Source organism: Protopterus annectens, chromosome 11.part0 (genome assembly GCF_019279795.1).
Source record: "Protopterus annectens isolate FY-2018-M chromosome 11.part0, PAN1.0, whole genome shotgun sequence".
In the NCBI taxonomy this organism is placed as follows: Eukaryota; Metazoa; Chordata; order Ceratodontiformes; family Protopteridae; genus Protopterus; species Protopterus annectens.
In genome coordinates, this window is record NC_056745.1 from 50512759 (window position 1) to 50536235 (window position 23477).

The 23477-nt window shown below is 43.5% G+C and overlaps 1 protein-coding gene across 1 annotated transcript in view; it reads left to right on the forward strand.

The window, feature by feature from the left end:
- Positions 1 to 23477, forward strand: part of ADAMTS20 (ADAM metallopeptidase with thrombospondin type 1 motif 20) — a 3636702-nt gene that overhangs the window by 2098079 nt on the left and 1515146 nt on the right. The window lies entirely within an intron of this gene.

Consider the following 23477-nt stretch of genomic DNA (forward strand, 5'->3'; position numbering starts at 1 on the left):
CGGTAGCGTGATCCCAGTTTGGCATGTACTTTTTTAATAGTTAAGTTGAGATACTATCAAATTTTAGGTGGGAGTCTATGGTTATTCTCAATAGCTTAGCCTGTGCCACTGGAGCGATTGGAGTAGCATTTGTGGAGTAGATAGTGAATTGAATTATCAGTGTTTTTGTTAGAACTGGTTATAATCATAAGCCGAGTTTTCTTTGAATTGAGGATAAGTTGGGCTTTGGTAAGGTAGTTTTCAACGTTGGAGAATGCTAGTTGAGTTGTTTGCAGGAGGGTGGGAATGTTTTGTGCAGCACAGATTAAGGTAGTGTCATCTGCATACTGAATGATAGATGCATGCTGTGTGGAGGTATGGAGGTCATTTGTGAAGACTGTGAATAGTAGTGGTCCTAAGATAGAACCCTGTGGGACTCCAATAGTTATGGGCAGCTGAGGAGAGAGAGAATTTTCCCATTTCACAGCTTGGTACCTGTCAGTTAAGTAGCTTTGGAACCAGGTAAGAGTGGAATTTGATAGGTGATATTGGTTTAGTTTTAGTAGGATTTGGTGTGAGACTGTGTCACTTGCTTTGGGCATATCCAAAAAAAGAGTTGACACCTGTAGACCTTCATTTTTTAGATGGTTTACTGTGTCTGTGAAGCAGAAGAGGGCTGTAGTGGTACTATGGGCAGGTCTGAAACCATGCTGAGTAGGTGACAGGATGTTGCTGTCTAGGAGATAGTTTAGCATCTGGGTATGGATGCATTTTTCTAGGATTTTGTCCAGGGGGGAGAGTAAAGCAGTGGGTCTATAGTTATTAAGTTCAGTGGAGGTCCTGCCTTTATGTATAGGTGTAACATAGGATATTTTCCAGAGTTTGGGCACATAGTTTTCAACAATTGTTCTGTTTGAGAGTGGAGACTGGGATAGCAATAGCATCTGCTGTGAGTTTCAAGAAATAGCTGGGGAGTAGGTTGGATGCTGTTGATGAGGTTTTTAGTTTGGAGAGCATGCTTTTGATTGAAGTGGTGGAAACTGTTTTGAGGGTAAAGCTTGCATTAGTGTTTGTGTTGGGGGGGATAGTGAGGAAGGAACTGTTCTGTGATACTAAGGATAGAATTGAGTTCACAAAGTGGGAGTTGAATTGTGTTTCAATAGGAACTTTAGTGGCAGGGCTGCTTGGTTTGGGGGTAGCCTTTTGGGTGGATTTTAGTAGCTGGTTTACATTTTTCCAAAATTTTTGGGGGTTGTGTTGGTGTTTAGTTTGTAATGTTGTGTAGTAGGATTTTTTGTCCAGCCTAATGCATTTTTTTGCACGGTTTTGCACATCCAAGGAGCTCCTGGACTACACTGGGTTGGGCTGCACAGATAGTGTTATAAAAACCCTGGTGGTCGTTAGCCTATTATAAACCTATGAACTTGGAGCAGAAGGGAGTTCAGCATGTGTACTGACACCATTTCTAGTGTTTGGGGAAATCACAAGATTAGTGAGAGTGAATGGATGTCAGCTGCTGTAGTATTTCTGGTGGATGGAGAAACCGGTGACTATGCTGTAAGGGATACAGGGTGATGACAAAAAACAAGTGGGACTTGAGGTCTGAGTAATACGTATGTAATTGCCATTCAGAAGGCCTTCCATCACATCCTGTCTGCAGAGCTGCAAAAGTACAGTCAGCTCAGCTCAGCTTTTATTATTTTTTTTCTCATAGTACTATATAGAACAGATAAATTCAAACAAAAGTTAGAGGAAAGTCCGGAAAACAGCTAAAAGTATATGTTAAGTAAAATAAATTTCAATTTAAAAAAACAAATTCTGCTGAAGGACTACTTCATATATTAACATAGAAAACAAGATAATAATAAAAAGCTATACGCTCACACTGAAGTCAAAACAAGTGCCAAACAATTCAGTTTTTCAAAATCGAAACAAAACAGCACATTGTATAGTGCTTACGTTACTTTCAGTTTTAAACTGTAAAGATGTAATAATAACCATAAACAAAGTTGACATAATTTGGGGATCAGAGGATGCTTGTAGGTAGCAAGATGGCAATATTTTCAAACTTCCCAACTGTACATTCAAGCACAAGCAAATGTTAAGAAAAAGTTATGAAAAGTAAGTGTATAATAAATAAAATGAACTGCCATATGTAGAGGATAAGCAAAAACTATTAAGATGCTAATTTAAACAAGAGTTCTTCTTTCGGCTTCTCTCGATTAGGGGTCGCCACAGTGGAACTCCGGTCCGCTAATGATTGGCAGTAGATTTTTACAGTGCCAGCTCGATGCCCAACCTTCAATGAAGGCATGCCCATTTTACACATGTCTTTCTAACTTTGTGTAAATTAATTAAATAGTTAACCTCGCTGGAGGTCCTCATCCCACCCCCACCTGAAATAAAAAAGACCACAGTAAAGAACTTCTCAAAAGCCGACTTCACACTTCTAAAAACTAGTGTGGTCTCCTTTAAGGCCCCGAGCCGTGGAAAACAATACTCAAGCCGCTGAATCACTTACAAATGCCTTCTACCAGCACCTGCAGGACTGCATGGATAAGGCAATCCCAAGCAAAACAAAGACTCTTTGTACCAAAGGCAAGCGTCCAGTCTGGTGGACCCCAGCCATAAACAAACTCTACAACAAAAGGAGGAAGCTACTACAAGATAGAGCAAAATCCTTAAAAGGTAAGACACCCTTGATCACTATAAGTAAAAAACTAAGAGCTCTCATAAAATCATCCAAAGCAAATTTCGAGAGAAAAATAGCTAAAGACTCAAAAGACAATAAGGCCTTCTTTAGCTATGTTAGAAACCTAGGAGGAAACTCCCAGATATGCTCAGAACTAGTTCAAAATGATGTGAAGATTACTGATCCTACAGACATTGCCAACATATTGGCTGACAGGTTCAGTGCAAACTTCTCCCAAAGGAGAGATATCTATACCAAACCAGTGCAGCCCCCCAAACATCTCCAGCGCCCAAGTGAGAACTGCTCTCTCCAAAGCAAAAAACACAGCATCCATGGGACCTGATGGTGTCCCCAGCTGTGTGCTCCACAAACTCAATGAGGAATTAAACCCACAGCTAGGACAGCTGTTTAATCAAAGTCTTACCTCTGGATACGTACCCAGGGAGTGGCGCACTGCAACTGTGGTCCCACTTCACAAAGGCGGTGCCTCCACAGACCCTGGAAATTACCGGCCCATTAGCTTGACAAGCCTTATCTGCAAAGCCATGGAGAGGATCATAATGGACCTCATAAATAAAGACATAGGGAATTTGCAGACTTTGGATCCAACCCAGTTTGGCTTTGTCAAAGGCAGATCATGCCTTTTAAACTTGGTTGACTATGCCTTTTAAACTTGGTTGACTTTTTCGAAACAGTCACCAAAGCCATTGATGAGGGAAAGGCAGTCCATACAGCCTACCTCGATCTGGCTAAGGCCTTCGATACAATACCCCACTCGGGTATCATTGAAAAACTCATCAGCTTAAATGTTAACCCATACATCACAAGATGGGTTGCAAACTGGCTGAGTGACAGAACCCACAGGGTCAGAGTTGCTGGCGCCATGTCAGACTCAAAGCCTGTCACAAGTGGTGTCCCACAGGGCTCAGTCCTGGGCCCACTCTTGTTTGGCATCTACTTTTCCGAAGTACAAGCAAACACAGGAGGGTTATGGCTGACAAAGTTTGCAGATGACTGCAAACTGGGCCATAGTAGAAAACACATCTGACACAGATATCCTTCAGAAGGGTCTCACAGAAATGGATAACTGGTGCCAGAGCCACGGCCTAAAGTTAAATGCCAAAAAATGCATAGTCATACCCTTCGGGAAAAACAAGGTTACCCCTAGCTACCAAATAGGTGGCAATCCACTGAGCACAGAAGAAGTTATCAGGGACCTGGGGACCCAGGTTGATAGTAGTCTGTCATTCGACACCCATGTAGCTATAGTTAGGAAGACCTTCTACATTGCCCACCTTATCATGAAGGGATTCTCATCTAGATCAAGGGAGGTCATAGTCTCCCTTTACTCATCACTCATCAGACCAATGATTGAGTACAATGCCCCATTCGGAATGTATCTGACCCGACACTTGCAGCAGCTGGAGAGGCCATAAAAGTTCCTCACCAAAAGGATAAAGGGTCTCAAAAATCTGTCCTATGCTGCCCGACTGAAAGAACTCCAGCTCTATTCAGTCGCCACGCTTGCTCAGAGGTGACCTTTGCCTAACATACAAGGCCATGTCAAACCCAGATTTGATGAATATGCTTCACCTCAAAAAATCTAGATCCATCAGAGCCACAAGGGCGGGTGACTTAAACCTCGACACGGCTATTAATAGGACGTGCTGGAGGGATAGATTCATCACCCAAAGACTCCCTATGCTGTGGAACAAAATACCGGTACATGTGAGGCAGAGCACCTCGCTGGCCTTGTTCAAGAGAAATCTTGACCAATGGATGGGAGATCGCAGATATACCCCAGGGATTACCTCAGTGTCACTGCTCGACAGAGGCACAGCAAAATAATGGGTATAGTTCCCCATACTAAAGGGGTGGCGTAAGCCACAAAACGATGGGCTAGGCTTGTAAATGCCCTCGGGCAGATAGCCTAGTATGAACCTATGATCCTATGAGCTATCCTGTGTTATGGAACTGTTAATAAATTATGAAGTCCAAAGTAACTAGAACACCTCCAACTCCTTATGTACAGGCTGTTCCAGGGTGATATTTTCGTGATGCTGCAGTTTCCTTTTATAAATGTTGCTTTTGCATTTATCAAGACCAGAGATGTCATTATGTCATTTGAGAAAAGTTTTAACCTTGTGTAGTTGTGCTTTCAGATCCTTGTCTGATAAACTATACAAGTTTAACTCAGCCGCAAAAAGTAAATGAGATGCCTTTAGACAAGGTTGGTTTCTAGGATTTAAACTATTAACTATAGCCTAGCCTTTTTTAAGTTAATGGCTTAATGGGTTAAGGGCAAGTCAAAACTGCAATGGCGATAAAGATTCACCCTGAAATATCCCCCTTTGAATTGTTATCCCTTGGATAATCTGCTCTTTGATGTGGCTTGGCAGCTACAAAGTGGTATGCCATTGTTTTATAGTTAATGCGATGTAATTACTCATTGTAGTGTGTAACTTGGATATATGTAAGCATTTCATTATCTGTGAACGTGGGATGCTGTCAGATGCTTTTTTTGTAATCTATCCATGCTGTAAATAGGTTCTTCACTTTGTTACAGCTTTATTTCTCAGCAAATAATCCTTTGTTGCATATGATTTTCTTTTATTTCATTTTCTTTCTATTATCATAACTGAATGATGTTAAGTTGTCAATCTCGTCTTCATTCTTGCTGGATGGGTTCGGAGCTGACCTTCAGCTCCGACTCAGCCTATACTAAAGCTCGAGAGCTATTTATACCGGCTCGAGGCTACCCTATATCCCACAATGCTAGGTGCTAACTACCCAGATCTCGTTTGCCGCTTACAGCTGCTAGGTGCATTTATTACTGGCTCTTCAGGTTAGAAGTTTTAATTCTAAAATTTTCTATCTTTTATTCAGGGTTTTTCTTAGTTTTAGTTAGCGACCATCCCATTAGCTTCCCTTCATAGCTAATCCCCCTTCCTGTCCCTTTTTAATCCCTTTTTAAATCCCTTTAGTTATAAGGTTAGGCCTTTGGGCCTATTCTGCTTAACTTGTCAGTTTAATTTTTGTGTGACTGACTTTACTGTTTAAAAGGGTGTGTGTGTGTGTGTGTGTCTGTGTAAATTTTGGTATTAGGATGTCAAAAGACACCAGGGTCTCGGGCTTCAAGAAGTGTGACTCGTGCTGTCAGAAAATGTCGCTGACAGATGGTCACACTACTTGTGTTTATTGCCTGGGCCCTCTGCACCTGCAGGACTCTTGTTCGGTCCGTCATGCGTTCAGCCCAAGAGTCCTGCAGGAACACAGAAACAAGTTAATTTTGAGGGGCTTGTTAAAGCCTGAAGGTTCCCCGACCAAGTCTTCGGGGAAGCCTTCGAAGCCAACTAAGCCGTCGGCTCCGCGCTCAGAGCCTTCGACTGGTGGTACTAAAACTGCTGTCACATCGGCTCCAGCTGGAGCCGATGTTTCCAAGACACAGTCTTCATCATCGGCTCCGGCTAGAGTCGACGTTCCTCAAATTCAGGCTTCTACATCGGCTTGAACCGGAGCCGATGATTCCAGGACTCAGTCGGCACCGATAGTGGTGTCGGCGCCATCTGCTAGCCATAAGAGGTCCAGATCTCCATCCTTGGAGTCTGTTCACTCGGCTCCGAGGTCTCCCTTACTCTCGGAGTGGAGTCATCAAACCCATTCCTTCAGGTCTTCCAGGCTCTCGGACCACGACCTCGAGAGGGTGGTTAGTAGACTTCTTAAGTCTCAGGCACTAGCCCAAATGCTTCATAGCCCTTTTCAACAGACAGTGGCTATCCTCACTCCATCTTCGATTCCTCCTCCGACTTTTCCTCTGAGTTCAGAGCCGGAGCTTGTGGGAGCCGTGGCCGTCGACACATCAGAGCCGATACCTCACCTTTCAGCTCCGTCGTCGGCTCCGGTCTCTTCCATGGTCCCATCCTTGGAGGGATCTGGGCAAGTGGACTTCCTCGTCAGCTCCGAGGGGGCGAGGGGCATTGGACCCTTGTCCGACCACATTCTCCCTCTCGGAGCTTCGGTGCTGGTAAGTTCTGCCCCGACATCGGCTTCGGAGCCGTCCCTCTCAGTGCGGGGAGGGGTCTTATCTCTTTGGAGCGGGGACCTTCTACCCTACCTGATAGGGGTTCCTTCGAAGTCATGAGGAGCGTGCTGGCCCCTGTGCCTGCTCCACGGTCAGCTCCCTCAGCTCCTCCCTCTGCAGTGCCTGCTGCGGTCTCTACCCACCCTGTCATTCCTGACTTTAGAGATCCAACGCCTCAGGTTTCCCCATTGGGAATATCCTCCTCTTCTGAGGTTTCCCCTGATCCTTCAGGGGAACCCCCTCGGAAGAGGAAATGTAAAAGGAAGCATGTGGACTCCCCTGAGTCCATTACATCAGATACCGACTTGGATGAGTCGGAAGGGTCCCCACGGTCCCCCTCTGAGGATGTCTCCTTTTCAGACATCCTTGAAATCCTGAAGCAGAGGGGGAACTGGTCTACCCTTAATCCTTCCGAGGATGAGTCGGTTTACCTAGAGGCTTTTGGCTCTCGCCCTTCCACCTCCTGGGTGTCTCCGCCCTTTGACCCCCCCTCATGGAAGAGGTGGCGCGGAACGTGTGGACGGCCCCTGATATGATGGAACCTACCCCACGGAGGCCTTCCAAATTTATAACAGCCCCTTCGGGCAAACAGTTTTTAGCCAAGGGTGTCCCGGTTGACGCCATGGTGGTGGCTGCAGCCACTAAGAAGGAACTGGCTGATCCTTCAGTACCTGTCCATCCTCCTAGATTGGGTACATTATTGTAGCCCTAATACCCTAGCCCAAAGGTTCCTGGAATTCATAAATTCAAATGCACTGGAACAAGTAGTCACCTCTCCCACTAGGGGAGATAATATACTAGACCTGATCATCACAAACATGGGGACAAAATGCTCCACACCGGAAGTATACCCCTCACTAGTGAGATCTGACCACAAACTAATCACCCTGGATATACATATCCCACCTCCACCCCCAGCACAAAAGACCACAGTGAAAAACTTCTCAAAAGCAGACTTCACTCTTCTTAAGACTGAGATGGTATCCTTTAAGCCCACTGTTCCAGTGGATACCACATCCCACAATGCCGAATCCTTCACAAATGCTTTCTATGGACATCGCCAAGAATGCATGGATCATGCAATCCCAAACAAATCCAAGTCCCTCTCCACCAAAGGTAAGCGTCCTGTCTGGTGGACCTCAGCCATAAACAAATTGTATAATAAAAGAAGGAAGCTACTGCACATCAGAGCAAAATCCCATGAAAGGAAGACATCTGTGATCAACATTAGCAGAAAACTACATTCTCTCATAAAAACATCCAAGGCCAACTTTGAGAGAAAAATCACTAAGGACACTAAAGATAACCACAAAACCTTCTTCAGCTATGTTAGAAACCTGGGCGGAAACCCTCAGATATGCTCAGAGTTGGTTCACAACAATAAAAAATACACTGAACCCACAGATATTGCCAACATTCTGACCGACAGGTTCAGTGCAAATTTCTCCCCTCCTTCACCCCCAAAAGAAGAAATACTTATCCCAGCTGAATGTAATCTCCCTGTCATCTCAGATGTCCAAGTGAGAACTGCCCTAAACAAAGCAAAAAACACAGCATCAATGGGACCTGATGGTATCCCGGGTTGCGTGTTACGTGAACTCCAAGAGGAGCTAAACCCACACATAAAAATGCTATTTAGCCTTAGCCTTACTTCGGGATATGTACCTGAACACTGGCATACAGCAACAGTGGTCCCACTCCACAAGGGGGGTGCCTCTACAGACCCTGGAAACTACCGCCCCATAAGCTTAACCAGCCTGGTCTGCAAAGCTATGGAAAGAATCATTATGGAACTGATAAACAGAGACATAGGGGACCTACAGACACTTGACCCCACCCAGTTCGGCTTTGTAAAGGGCAGATCCTGCCTTTTAAACCTGGTTGACTTTTTCGAAACAGTCACTAGAGCCATTGATGAGGGCAAAGCAGTCCATACAGCATACCTGGACTTGGCTAAGGCCTTCAACACAATACCCCACTCAGGCATCATAGATAAGCTCAACAGCTTAAATGTAAACCCTTATGTCACTAGATGGGTTGCAAACTGGCTAAAGGACAGAACCCATAAAGTTAAAATTGCTGGAGCAATGTCAGACTCCAAGCCAGTCACAAGTGGTGTCCCACAGGGATCTGTCCTGGGACCCCTCTTGTTCGGCATTTATTTCTCAGATGTTAAAGCAAACACGGGAGGGCTGTGGCTGACAAAGTTCGCAGATGACTGCAAACTAGGCGCCATAGTCGATACACCAGCAGACACACACATCCTACAAAAAGGCCTCACAAACGGACAACTGGTGCCGGAGTCACGGCCTTAAACTGAATGCCAAAAAATGTACAGTCATCCCCTTTGGGGAAAAACAAAGTACTCACAAATTATCACATAGACAGCAACCCACTGAGTACTGAAAAAGTAATCGGAGACCTAGGGACCCAAATCGTCAGCGACTTCTCATTTGATACCCACGTTGCCAAAGTGGTTAGAAAAACATTCTACCTTGCACACCTCATCATGAAGGGATTCACATCCAGATCCAAGGATGTCATTGTATCCCTATATTCCTCCCTCATCAGACCCATGATTGAGTACAATGCCCCATTTGGTATGCACCTCACCCGGCATTTGCAACAGCTGGAGAGACCACAAAAGTACCTCACCAAGAGGATCAAGGGTCTCCAACATATGTCTTATTCTGCCAGACTAAAGAAACTTCAGCTCTATTCAGTATCATACCGCCTGCTCAGAGGTGATCTCTCCCTGACGTACAAGGCCATGTCCAATCAGGATCTGATGGACATGCTCCACCTCAAAAAATCCAAGTCCATCAGGACCACGAGAGCTAAAGACTTAAATCTCAGCACAAGTATGAATAGGACATGCTGGAGGGATAGATTCATAACCCAGAGGCTTCCCATGCTTTGGAACAAGATCCCAGTTCGTATTAGGCAGAGCCCCTCACTGACTCTCTTCAAGAGAAATCTTGATGAGTGGATGGGAGATCGTACGTTTACCCCAGGGTTCACATCTGTGTCACTGCTAGACAGGGGCACAGTAAACTAATTCTATTATATAAGGGGACCTTCATTGTGTCACTACTAGACACAATATTCTAAATTTATTCTGTACATTTTTGTACCATTTCATGGGGTGGCAAATGCCACATCACTATGGCTAGGCTTACAAATGCTCCAGGGCAGATAGCCTAGTACTATACTATGAAACTATGAAACTAACAAGGAGTCTAGGACTATTGATAGGTACGGCAAGCGGATGTTTTCTTCAGCGACCTTTTTCATGCGTTCTCTGAATTATCTGTGCCACTTCACCCACCTTCAAAGAGACATGCTCAAAGAAGTGGGTGAGGTCTTACAGGGTCCAACAGCTGTGGGGTCTCAAGACAAAATAAATTCCCAGCTGGCAACCCTGAATTCCATTGTCAACTCCTCCATGCGGCTTATTTCCTATGCGGCCGATGGGGCGAGTAGGGCTGCAGGCACAGGCGTTGCCTTAAGGCGTCACGCTTGGATGCGGCTTTGTAACTTTGCAGACCCCTTTAAGGTGTCCTTCACTAACTCCCCCTTTGACAGTTCAGCTTTGTTTGGACCTCAGGTGAAGGATACTTTGACCCGATGCGAGCAAGAAGGCAAGACTCTCTCTGCCGTGGGAGTCCGTTTTTCCACCCCGTCTAGACCATACCCTAAGGGTCAGAAGGGTGGGAAGATGTGGTTCCATAAACCACAAGAGGTCGCGCCTGACGCAAGAGGACAGTTCCCCTCTAGAGGCAGGGGGAGGGGGGACAATAACAGATGATGCCCTAGGGGCAGAGGAGGGCCGCAAAATCAGGGTAGCAGAGAGTCTCTTTCTGACAAACCCTTCCAGCATCCCTGAGAAGCTGCCCGACTGTCCGCCTTCGGAGGCAGTCGGGGGAGGGTTATCACTGTACCCAGAAGCCTGGCTTTCACTCACCCAAGACAAATGGTACAGTCGATCATATCCGAAGGTTACAAAATTCCCTTTGTCCACACCCCAACTCAGCCAAAAGGACCCCTTCCAGACATTCCACCCAGTCTAAGGGAACAAGCAGTACTAGAAATATCAAAACTGCTAACAAAAAGAGCCATCCAGCCAGTCCCAGCAGACCAACAAGGATCCGGAATCTACTCCAAGTTCTTTTTGTTACCAAAAAAGACAGGGGACTGGAGACCCATATTGGATCTCAGCAGACTAAACAGGTCTGTAAGAAGAACGAAGTTCCAGATGGTCATGCTACAGTCCATTCTACCCTTTCTGGGTCAGGACGATTGGATGTGCTCAGTAGACCTTCAGGATGCGTACTACCATATCAAGATGCACAGGCACTCCAGGAGGTTTCTCCGCTTCCGGCTGGGAACCAGTCATTATCAGTTCAGAGCCCTGCCCTTTGGTCTCTCTACAGCCCCCTGAGTGTTCACCAAATGCATGGCAGCGGTTACGGCTCATCTGAGGCATCAAGGATTCCAGGTGTTTCCATATCTAGACGACTGGCTCCTCACTGCCACCACCAGGCGTCAACTTCTCCTCTCCAGAGATTACACCATTCATACTTGCAAAGGGCTAGGTATCTCCATAAATTTCGAAAAGTCTGCCTTGTCGCCTTGTCAGTCTTTTACCTTCATAGGCGCCACCTTGGACACAGTCCGGCTTTCCGCAAAACTAACCGAACAAAGAGTTCTAGATATTCGCAGGCATGTTCACATCCTTCTTCAGAACAACAAAATCCAAGCCAGGTTTGTCCTGAAGGTATTAGGTCTCATGGCGGCAGCCATTACTCTACTTCCCCTAGCTCACTTTCATATGCGGATCCTTCAATGGATGCTTTTTCCCAGTGGTCCTTTCAGCAACTTCCAATGTCACACAACATTTTAATAACCCTGTCTTGCAAGAAACACCTTTCTTGGTGGATGGTCTCCCCTCAAGTCCTTCAGGGCAGACCATTTGTTCCTTCTCCACCGGTTGCCACGGTGACAACGGATGCCTCCCTGATCGGGTGGGGGGGGGCATTTTCAGGGCAGGACGGTCCAGAGCACATGGCAACCTTTCGAGTGCCACTTGCACATAAATGTCTTGGAGATGAGAGCAGTACTTTTAGCATTGCAAGCCCTTCAGGACACTCTTCCCATCGGGACTATTGCAGTTCAGACGGACAATATGTCCGTAGTGTGGTACATAAACAAGCAGGGTGGAACCAAGTCCTATCCCTTGTGTCAAGAGGCTCTCAGACATTGGCAGTGGGTGATCTCATCTCAGCGGTTTCTGATAGCAACGCACATCCCCGGGAAGTCCAACGTCATAGCGGACAGGTTGAGCAGTGCCATTCTCATGCCACACAAGTGGTCTCTCAAACAAACAGTAGTGGAAGAAAATTTTCAGAGATGGGGTCGACCTTGCTGCGACCTTTTTGCAACACCTCAAAACAGCAAGTGCCACGACTTCTTCACTCTCTTCCCTCTTCCCGGCCACCCCCCCAGAGACGCTCTAGTCCACGATTGGCCCCGGGGACTTCTGTATGCCTTTCCCCCCTTTCCATTAATCACTCAATTGATTCAGAAAGCTACCACCGTGAGAGCCATCATGATCCTCATTGCTCCTTACTGGCCTCGTCAGATATGGTTTCCGTTCCTGCATCGTTACCTCTTGGGGCAGCCCTGGCATCTGGACCCAGTGCCAGATCTCTTGACCCATCAGTTGGGACAGCTGCCCCACTCCCTCCAATCTCTCAACCTCACTGCTTGGTTGCTCCAATTCCAACCCTTGCCAGGCTTCCCCTTATTTCCCATTCTGTGCGTGACATACTTATAGCTTCCCTAAAGTCATCCACCAGGAGGATTTACGCCAGCAAGTGGAAGCGTTTTTCCTTCTGGGCAGGAGCTAGAAATATAGATCCTTTTACTGCCCCTATCCAATCAGTCCTAGACTTCCTAGCCAAATTGTTTCACTCAGGGTCTTCTTCCTCCACCATCAGAGTACAGTTAGTGGCTATTTTGAACTTTCATGCAGGCTTTTCGGACTCAAGTATCATGTTCCATAAGCTTTGTAAAACCTTTCTCAAAGGTATCTTTTTGCTTAAGCCCCCAGTCAGGGACCCCCCACCGCAGTGGGACTTAAATTTGGTTCTAACTTCCTTGATTCTTCCCCACTTTGAACCTGTGGCTTCCTGCTCCCTGAAATTACTATCTTGGAAAACTCTCTTTCTGGTTGCCGTAACATCAGCGAGAAGAGTATCAGAACTTCAGGCCCTTTGCATTCATCCACCTTATCTAGTTTTCCATAAAGACAGAGTGTCCCTCAGGACTAATCCGTCCTTTTTACCCAAGGTTTCTTCTGAAGCGAACCTAAACCAGACTATCGATCTTCCAGTTTTCTTCCTCAACTTACTCAACAGAGCAGAGCAAAAACTGCATTTTCTGGACGTTCATCATCAACTCCGTTACTATTTGGATAGAACCAAGCAAGCTAGGAAATCTGAGCAGCTCTTCCTTTCTTATGCAGCAGGCAAGAAAGGCCTTCCAGTTTCCAAAGTAACCCTTTCTAGATGGCTGGCATCTGTGATCACTTTCATCTATCAGCTGAGATGCCAAAAGCTACCGTCAAGGCCCAGGGCTCACTCAACCAGAGCATTAGCCACCTCAATAGCTTTTCAGGCTAGATTACCAATAGATTCCATTTGTGCGGCAGCCACTTGGGCCTCTCCTCATACCTTTATCTCTCATTACAAATTAGACATGGCCTCCAGAAGCCAGGCTAATATTGGTTCCACCGTTCTCAAGAGTGTGTTCCGATGAGCCACCCAGGGTGAAGGTGCTAGGGACACGGTCCCATCCAGCAAGAATGAAGGCGAGATTGACAACTTAACATTGAGAAGTTGTGTACCTACCATAATGTTCCATGTTAGTTGTCTTCTTCTTGCCTTCTTTCTTGCGTCCCACTCCCCATCCCCCTAGCCTGGACAGACCTAAGGATCCTTGGGGATCTTCTTTTGCCTCTGTTTGGCCCCTAGGCTATCCCCTCTGGTAGCTATAGGTCTAGGTGACTTTTGAGTGAGGTTTTCTCTCCTCCTTTTGTTGGAGAGCAAAACTGCTATGGTTTCAGCTATCAAACGAGATCTGGGTAGTTACCGCCTAGCATTGTGGGATATAGGGTAGCCTCGAGCCGGTATAAATAGCTCTTGAGCTTTAGTATAGGCCGAGTCAGAGCCGAAGGTCGGCTCTGAACCCATCCAGCAAGAAAGAAGGTGAGAAGAAGACAACTAACATGGAACGTTATAGTAGGTACATAACTTCTCATTTTTCTAAATGACTGTGAACATAGTGCGTCAGTTCTAGTATATAATTTGTATATTCTCAGAAGGCAAGTTATTGATGTGCTGCTTTGCTGTTCTTAAGATGGCTTACAGGTTCACACTTAGAGTAGTATCATTTCTCCTGTTGTTAACCAACTCATTATCTGCTCAAGATGTGCATATAAGTAATTATTTGTGTATAGATGTTAATACCTTTAGCCAGAAGTTAGGTGCTGCATCTAAGCCTGGTGTTTTTTAGTTAGGAGCTTTTCTTAATTTTGCTGTGATTTTTCTGGCTGTTAATTTATCCCATTTTATATCAACTACGTTAGAGCTCTTTACTGTTTCTTTGAATTCTTCTGTCCATTCAGCATCTTTGTTTAGTACAATAGGGTCTCCGCAAATACTTCTCCAAAATTAACCTATTTCTTCTTTTTTTTTGTGATATTTGTATTCCTTTTGTTTTATTTCCCAGTTCTCTATGAAACCTTTTTGGGTCATTAATGAATTGCTTAATTTGTACTTTGTATTTACCTTTTAGTTTTTTCTGCTTTTGCTCATATTTTTAGTTTATTATTGGAAGTAGTTGCTGCGGTGGTGCAGTGATTAGCATTGTCGCCTCACAGCAAGAGGTTCTCCCATTCGATTCTCGGCTAGAGTCCCTTCTGTGTGGAGTCTGCATGTCCTCCCCGCAGTCGAGTGATATCTAAAGACATGCAGGTAGGTGCATGCGTGAATGGGTGTGCCTTCTTTGAAGGTTGGGCGTCGAGCTGGCACCTCGGCACCGTAAAAATCCACTGCCAATCATTAGCGGACCGGTGTTCCGCTGTGGCGACCCCTAACTGGGAAAAGCCGAAAGACAAAGAAGAAGAAGACTGGAAGTAGTTCATAGGTAGGTACTAGGCTATCGGCCCAAGGGCCTAAGTAAACCTAACCAACATGGTTCCCTGGCTTACGCCACCCAAGAAAGTTAATTTCCTGTGCCCTTGTCGAGCAGAGCCACAGAAGTGATCCCCGGGGTGTATTTCCTATTTCCCATCCACTCATCAAGATTTTTCTTGAAGAGTGCTAATGAGGAACTTTGCTTGACATACATGGGTAGCTTGTTCCAGAGTATAGGAAGTCTCTGGGACAGGAATCTACCCCTCCAGCAGTCCTGTTTATTGTGATGACAAGGTTTAGGTCCCTAGAGCGTGTAGCTTGGAGGGATTGGGATTTCTTAAGGTGTAGCATGTCCAACAGCTCTGGGTTTAACATAGCTTTATATGTTAGGCAGAGATCTCCTTGGACTAGGCGATATACTACAGAGTAAAGCTGGAGTTTTTTGAGAGGGTCAGTGTAGGGCATCTGTTTGAGGCCAGTAATCCTCTTTGTGAGGTACTTCTGTGGCCTGTCCAGATGCTGCAGATGTCTTGTGAGGTACATTCCAAAAGGGGCATTGTACTCTAATGGGTGTAATGAGTGTCGAGTAGAGGGGAACAGTTACCTCTTTTTTTCCTGAATGAGAACCCTTTTGTGATGAGGGGTGCCACATAGAAAGATTTCCTGACTACTGTGGCAGTGTGATTATCAAAGGAGAGGCTACTGTTCACCTGGGTCCCAAGGTCTCTTATCACACATTCAGCATTAAGTAGACTGTCATTTATGTGGTAGTTCATGGGTACAGAGTTTTTACCAGAGGGGATGACAGTGCACTTTTTGGCATTGAGCTTGAGGCCATGCCTCTGACACCAGGCATCTGTCTCAGTGAGGCCCTTCTGTAGGATGTCCACATCATTTGGGGACTTGACTATGGCTCCTAGTTTGCAGTCATCTGCGGACTTCATTAGCCAGAGGCCTTCTGTGTTAGCCTGTACTTCAGAGACGTAGATGCCAAACAGGAGAGGTCCCAGGACTGAACCCTGTGGTACTCCACTTGTCACTGGTTTGAAGTCAGATTTGGAGTCTGCAACTTTTACAGTGTGGGTTCTGTCAGTGAGCCAGTTGACAACCCATCTTGTGATGTAGGGAGTTATACCTAGTTGAGTGAGTTTAGCTATAATTCCATAATGGGGGATAATATCGAAAGCCTTGGCGAGGTCAAGATAGGCTGTATGAACCACCTTACCCTCATCTACGGCTTTGGTGACTGCCTCAAAGAAGTCGATCAGGTTCAGAAGGCATGATCTGCCTTTCACAAACCTGAACTGGCTGGAGTCCAGAGTGTGGAGGTTACCAATGTCTTTGTTTATGAGTTCCATGATGATATGTTCCATGGCCTTGCAGACCAGGCTTGGCAGGCTAATAGGGCGACAGTTCCCAGGATCAGTGATGGCTCCCCCTTTGTGAAGTGGGATAACTGTTGCTGTGTGCCATTCAGTGGCAACAAAGCCTGACGTGTGACTCTGGTTGAACATGGTGGTTAGGTGAGGAGTCAGTTCATTCTGAAGTTCGTGTAAAACGCAGCCAGGGATGTTGTCCGGTCCCATGGATGCTGTGTTTTTGGTTTTAGAGAGTGCAGTGTGTGATAAATCCTGGTAAGTTTTGATTTTGTACATTATTTTTAACATGCCTGTCATACTCAGGATTCGTGATGGTCTTCCAAAAGTGATACTTCTTGTCTTAGTAGTTTTACATTTTTAATTATCTGATGTTTCCATGGTTGCATTCTGCTTGTTCCCTTCCTTCCCCTTTTAGTCTACTTTTTTGTGGTAATACTTCAACCATTATTAGTTTTTGTTATCACATGAATTTACCTTAATAGTCTTTATTACTGTGTTCATCTATTTTACCAGTCTTCTAACATTTAGGGTCTTATTTACTTTCTGTAATCTGTGTCTTTCATCCATCTTAATGTGTCTATCTAACTCTGTTAAGTCAAGTTCTTCCCTTAGCTCATTTTCTTCTGGACTGAAAGCTTATTCTTTTTTCTCTGTTTCCGCTGCAGGACATTTCACAGGGCTCCATTGTTCCATCATGTTGTGACACTGCCTGTGTTGAAGTTTCCAGACTAAACATTCTGCAGATAGTCCATCACTTCAATTTCAGTTTGTTTAACTTCTGTCTCATTCTTCCACTCGGCAAAGTAGAACAGTGCAAAGAAATTTACCGCCGGCTTCTCCGGCCAGTGTCAGGCTTCTGCCAAGGAATGTCTCAGGATTCTGAATTTCATAAATCTATGATTATCATGATTCCCTTACCTGGACTTCACATGTGAAAAATTCAGTGGTACTTCAGATCAGTCTAGTCTCAGCATCATCATGCCTTGTTTTAGATTCCAGTTCCGGGGTTTGTCAGAAGAGAGTTACTACGGTGTGTGGACCACTTATATCTCAATCCAGGCTTCCCCTTCTCCTTTCAGTCTCCCATCCAGACTTTCACAGTAGATGCTTCAAAATTTGCTTGAGGAGCAGTTTCAAAAGGGGTGAAACTACAAGGACAGACAAAGGCACATAAATGTCAAACAGGTATTGGCAGTTACTGATGCCTTAGAAGTTTTAAATTGTCTCTGGTCCTCAAGACCTCTACAAGTTATCACAGACAATACACTGGTGTGGCACATAAATAAATAAGCAAGAGGGTACCAGATGATATCCCCAGTAAATAAACAAAGGGTACCAGATGTTATCCCCTTTGCAGACATAGTATGATTGCCTGGGAGGTAGCAACTCGGCTCAGTCTGACTTCATGTTTTATACATTTTGTCAGAGCAAAATCTTGTAGCAGACGAGCATGAGGAGCACCTCAAACAGGTCAATTTACCTGCCTTCAAAACAGGCAAAAAATTTCTGTTCAGGACTGCTTGCAAACAGGCCTAGAAGACAGATGCCTTCTCATTCCCTTGGATAGGAATATTTTTGTATGCCTTTCCACTTATAAACATATATATATATATATATATATATATATATATATATATATATATATGTGTGTATATATATATATATGTATATATATATATATATATATATATATATATATGTAAATATACATTTGTGTGTGTGTGTGTGTGTGTATATATATATATATATATATATATAATATATATATATATATATAAATATACATTTGTGTGTGTGTGTGTGTGTATGTATATATATATATATATATATATATATATATATATATATATATATATATATATATATATGGGTCTAGGACATTTCACTGAAAGTCAAATTAGTGTGCACTTTTCACTGAAAGCTCAATTCACTGAAAACTCAATTCACTGAAACACATTTCACTGAAAGTTATATATGGCCTTTCCCCACTGTAGTGCGACCCTGGAGTTAGTATATATAGTAAGGGGGGTGGATACATGGATACTTGCAATTCCAATATATTACTTTTTTCCGAACATAATATATACTTAAAATATGTGCACACCCCCTGATGTGGGGGGCAGTGCCCCCCCTTACTGTGGGGAAAAGGCCATATATAACTTTCATTGAAATGTGTTTCAGTGAAATGAGCTTTCAGTGATGTATTCAGTCATTCGAGTTTCAGTGAAATGTGCATTCAGTGAAAAAAAATATATATATATATTATATACTTTTTATTTGATTGTTCTTTTCCTTGTGTTTTTACTTTTAAGGGCTGTAATCACCATTCTTGGGGTAAGAAACATTGACGCTTTTCGCACCCAAACTGCATGGTATACAGCTCTGCTCAATCTAGTGGCAGTTTGGGCACTTGGAATGTTCCCTAAAGCTTGGAAAGCTGCTCAGTGGTAATATCCTAGTCAGGGATATAACTCAAGTGGTTCAGGCTACTACAACAGTGATCTATTAGAATATTTACTGTCCAAATTTTTTTTTTACGCAACTGTAATGTTTTACCCCTATTGAAAGAGTTGTTCAGTCATGGAGTTATAGAAACAGCTACAAACTAGCAGAAACAATATATTTTATTGTGTTCTTTTTTCAGTTCTGAGAAAGAAGGGCATGTGAAGGTCCATTCTAGATTTATCAGTCATCATTTTTGTAAGGCCTCCAATATTCAAGATGCAGTCTCTTCAAACGTTGATTCCATTGATTCTTCCTCAAGTTTTTTGGTTATCCTGGACCTTAAGGATATATATTCCAATCCACCCAGAGCACAGAACATTCTTGTGATTTTGTGCCTTACAATTTTGTTTTCAATTCCCTGCTTTGCTCTTTAGTCTTTCTACAGCTTCCAGGGTATTCACCAAATGCCTAGCTCCAGTCATAGACTTTTGCATGCTCCAGGGTATTCATATTTACCCCTTCTACTGCAGGATTCTTCAGTAAATGTACTTCTTCACTATGGATCTTTTTCTTTGTCTGGGCATCACAGTAAATTTGAAAAAGTCTGTTCTACTTCCACTTCAGTATCTGTTCTTTCTAGGCTGCCATTTTTTACTGTCTTCATGGTACAATTTCTGATTGCTGCTTCCAGTCTCTCATCCTCCTAGATCCGATCTCAGCAAAAGAAACAATGAGTGCCTTGTGTATGGCTTCATACATTAAAAAGGTTTCCTTTTGCCAAACTCCACTTGAACAGGTTTCATTAGTATCTCAAGTCTTTTTGAATGCACATTACTGCCACCCCATGAACTTCCCCTTCTCTCTTCCCGTTTCTCAAAGAAGGAATTTTTTTGGGTGGATCATCCAGGTATTACTCAGTCCAGGAGTGCCTTTTTCTGATTCCTTTCCCTTGCCAGGAAGGGTCCACAGGTGATTCATATTTGGCATGGGGAACATGTTCAATGAATATAAAGGTTGGGAGAGTTTGGACGGCATTGGACAGAAAAAAAACATGTAAATGTCAAGGAAATAAAAGATGTAATCCTGTTTTTTCAGTGTCCCCATCATCTCTGAGGTCCAGAAACCATCTGAATCCTCAAAGGCAGTACTGCTGTAACATAAGCAATCAGAGAGGGGACCAAATCTTATTTCTGAAAAGTTACCATGACAGCCAAGGAGCTAGCCATTCAGTGCAAGCTCTTTCTTCACATGGTGAACATGCCTTCAAAGATGAATACAGTGGTGGACTACCTGAACATATCTAAGGCAGACCCTTACGGATGGAAGCTGAACAGAGATGTCTTCCTTTAATTGTTTCTCAGTAGGGAACTCCCAAACTGATCTGTTTTCCTCCTCTCAGAACCGTCAGCTCAGACTGTTTTACTCCACTGTTCCATGGCCAGAAGCTTGGAAAATGGAAGTCATGTCAAGCTAATGAAAAAGGAAATTCCTTTGTGTCTTTCCTTCCTTACCTCTGATTCCCATGGCCCTGCTCAGAATCAAAAATGACAAACCAAAGATGCTGTTAGAAACCACATTTTGGCCCAGACATCATTGGTTCTCCCTTCTCTTCTATGTGGCCAAGGACAGTCACCACAAATTGCCCCGTAGGATGAATTTGATCAAACAATAGACTGTCTCATTCAAACAAACATGCAAACACTAAACCTGCCAGTTTGGATGATAGAATTCTGATACCATTAAGGTACTTTTTTTCTGAAGGCATGCTACAGGTATTACAGGTGGCTAGAAAACCTGCTGCAATAAAATTATATGTTTACAAATGGAAGGGATTTCTATTTAGTGTCAAAAGAAAAAAGAAACAAGACCCTTTTCATAGAGTATCCCTACTATTCTTTCATTTGTTTCAGCTGCAAAATTCAGGACCAGCATATTCTTCCATTCAGACACATTTGTCAGCCGTCTCCTCTTGGTTCTACATGTTTCTGCATGTGTTGAGGTCAAACAAAGCAGGCCACCAAGAAAATATATATATCTCCTCCTTGGAACATAAATTATTTGTTAAAGAAGTTGACTCTACCTTCTTTGAGACTTTTTCCTCGTTAAAATTTATACCTACAAGACAGTAGCCCTTACCTCAGCAAAAAGGCCTCAGTCACATGCCTTTGTGACGTCTCCACCTTTTATAAGTTTTCACCAGGATAAGGTAACCCTTAGGACTAACCCTTATGTAATGCCTAAAGGTGTCAATGAAATATATTTTAACTATTCTCTACCTTCCTCCTCAATCCTCAGAACAGAGGTGAAAGAATTTTACATTCTTCAAATGTTCATAGACAACTCAGATTTTATCCTGACAAGACAAAAATTATCGGAAAATCTGATCAACCATTTGTTTCCTTTCAGGATAAAGATTTGCCCTGCCTTGAAACAAACTATCTCTCGATTGATTTCCTTGGCTATTTAATTTTGCTATTCCTTCTATGGTAAATCCCTACCAAGCCAGGTTAAGGCTATTCCACCACAGCAGTTGCTTCTTCTGGTTCCTTTTTCAAGGGTGTGGTTAGAAGATCCATTTTAGAAGCAGCCACTTGGAGTTCTATTCACACCTTTACTAAACACTATAAAATTGATGCCTTCTCCAAAACCAAGACTGGTTTTGCTAGATGAGTCTTGAAAGGAATTCTAAATTCCAGTTCCACTACTCTTTTCTCCTCCCAGGCATTCTTCAAAGCTTTGGGAATTTTTGCCATATGTAATTAGTGCCGCAGCAGTGATCTGTAAAGAACATAGTACAATTGCATAAGAACTTTCCATGACAGTAGATATCTGAGTAGATCATTCTTGCAGTGTAGAGATTTTCTTCCTTCTGTTTTCTTATATTTTTCCCTTGCTTCTGGCCAAGGTGGACTTCATTTACTCTTTACCCTCTCCTAATTGTCATATCTGAGTCTCGTCTGTCTTTCTTTGTTGCCTTTACTCTTTTTGGTCTGGGGCAAGAAAGTCCTGAGAATTTTTGTACCGGTACATCCCTTATGTATCAATTTGCAATCTCTCTCTTGGGGATTATATGTCAGCCATATGACATGAAAGGATATCACTCAAGCTTTTATGTACTGTCCGGATGTACCATGTCTGTGGCAGGATTCACAGCAGTCCTTTGTGATAAGTAGCTTTTGTTTATACTGCCACAGCACTTTGTTTTGGAAATGTCATTACATTTGTTTGTGTGGTCCTCCCCCTCAAGTCTCACATTTCAGTAAAAACTGATTTACTTTGAGCATCTGAACATATGGCAGCCGTAACTGCTCTTCTTTACAAACCTGACAACACTTTGGACTGCATATATCTCTCCTGGTAGATTCTTATCTTAGTAACAGCCGCTTCAGTCATGATGATTTTTGAGTTGCAACTATGGTGTAGAAAGAGCCTACAGTTTTTCCGAGGAGAAATGGGTCATTCAGGTCAGATCTGTCCATCATGCCCTTTGGTCTTCCCTCAACAGAGCTATTTGAGACAAATACATTTTATCCAATCAAAAATTAAAAATGTGGAAAAGAAAGCTTATTTGAAGTCAGTAATTTTTAGATAAACTATGTGTTTGTCATTTTGATCACTGCTGCAGTACCCGAAGTTGCATGAGTTATATCTTGCCAAGGATATAATAGCCAGCCAGCCAGCTTCCAAAGCTTCAGGGCACCTTCCATACACCAAAACTTTTAATCAGCTCAAGCTGAGCTGTCTAAAAGGTTTTTGCGCCAAGCTCTTCAGAGCTTTCCCGCCACTAAAGACAGAGCTATTTTACTGGCTTTCAGGACTCTTTCAGTTTACTTTTTATCACAGAAAACTGACTTTTTCTATAAAATATTAACTTTTTAAGTTTGAAAAATGTCTTTCTTGACTGTCATGTGACCTTTGTACACATTTAAACAAGAGCATCACTTCTTTACCTTTGTGATAAAAAGTTGTTATAAGTTGATTAAAACTACTTTTTCTGCAGGTAAACTGTTGTAATTTTAATTTCTGGGGCTGGAGTAAGTGTTTAGTGTTTTTACTATGTTTTTCTTTTCGGGAAAAAAAAACTTTTTATATCTTACCTGTTCTACACACTGTTGCTGCTAAACTTCCCTGGAGAATCAGGCACCATTTTTGGCTTGACCATGGATCAGTGTACTGGTTCCTCGGATGTACCTGCTTACAACCACAAAAAAAAAAAAAAGATTGTTAAGCAGTCTTTGCCACCGCATCATGCTGGTAGTTTGCCTCAGTTGCAGGTGGATGACTCCTATCATGTTCTTCAGATCCCTCTGGCATAGTTCTTAAGGCCACCATAGAATGAGGTTTAGGCACATCCTCTATGGCTTTTGAGTTTCCTTAGCGGGCAAGGGGCAGACATTCTTGTTGATCCTGGGAGAAAAGGCAAAGGAAAATGCCACTGCTTAGCCAGCATGCTGTGCTCTTCCCAAGGAAGGTTGTTACTGGCAACTCTGAGTTTGTTTCTTCAGAAAATTCTATCAAATAAACACAGAAAACTAAACATATATCTTCTCCTTCAGTTACTCTGGACAGGAGTAATTTATTAAGCTTAGCTCAGGGTATAGTTTAGGCTCTCGACCCTTCTTTTAAATCTGTTTCTGGTAAGAGAAAAGGGAATTCTTCTTTCAATAAAAAGGTTCAAGTGATTGAACTTGTAGGGGAATATG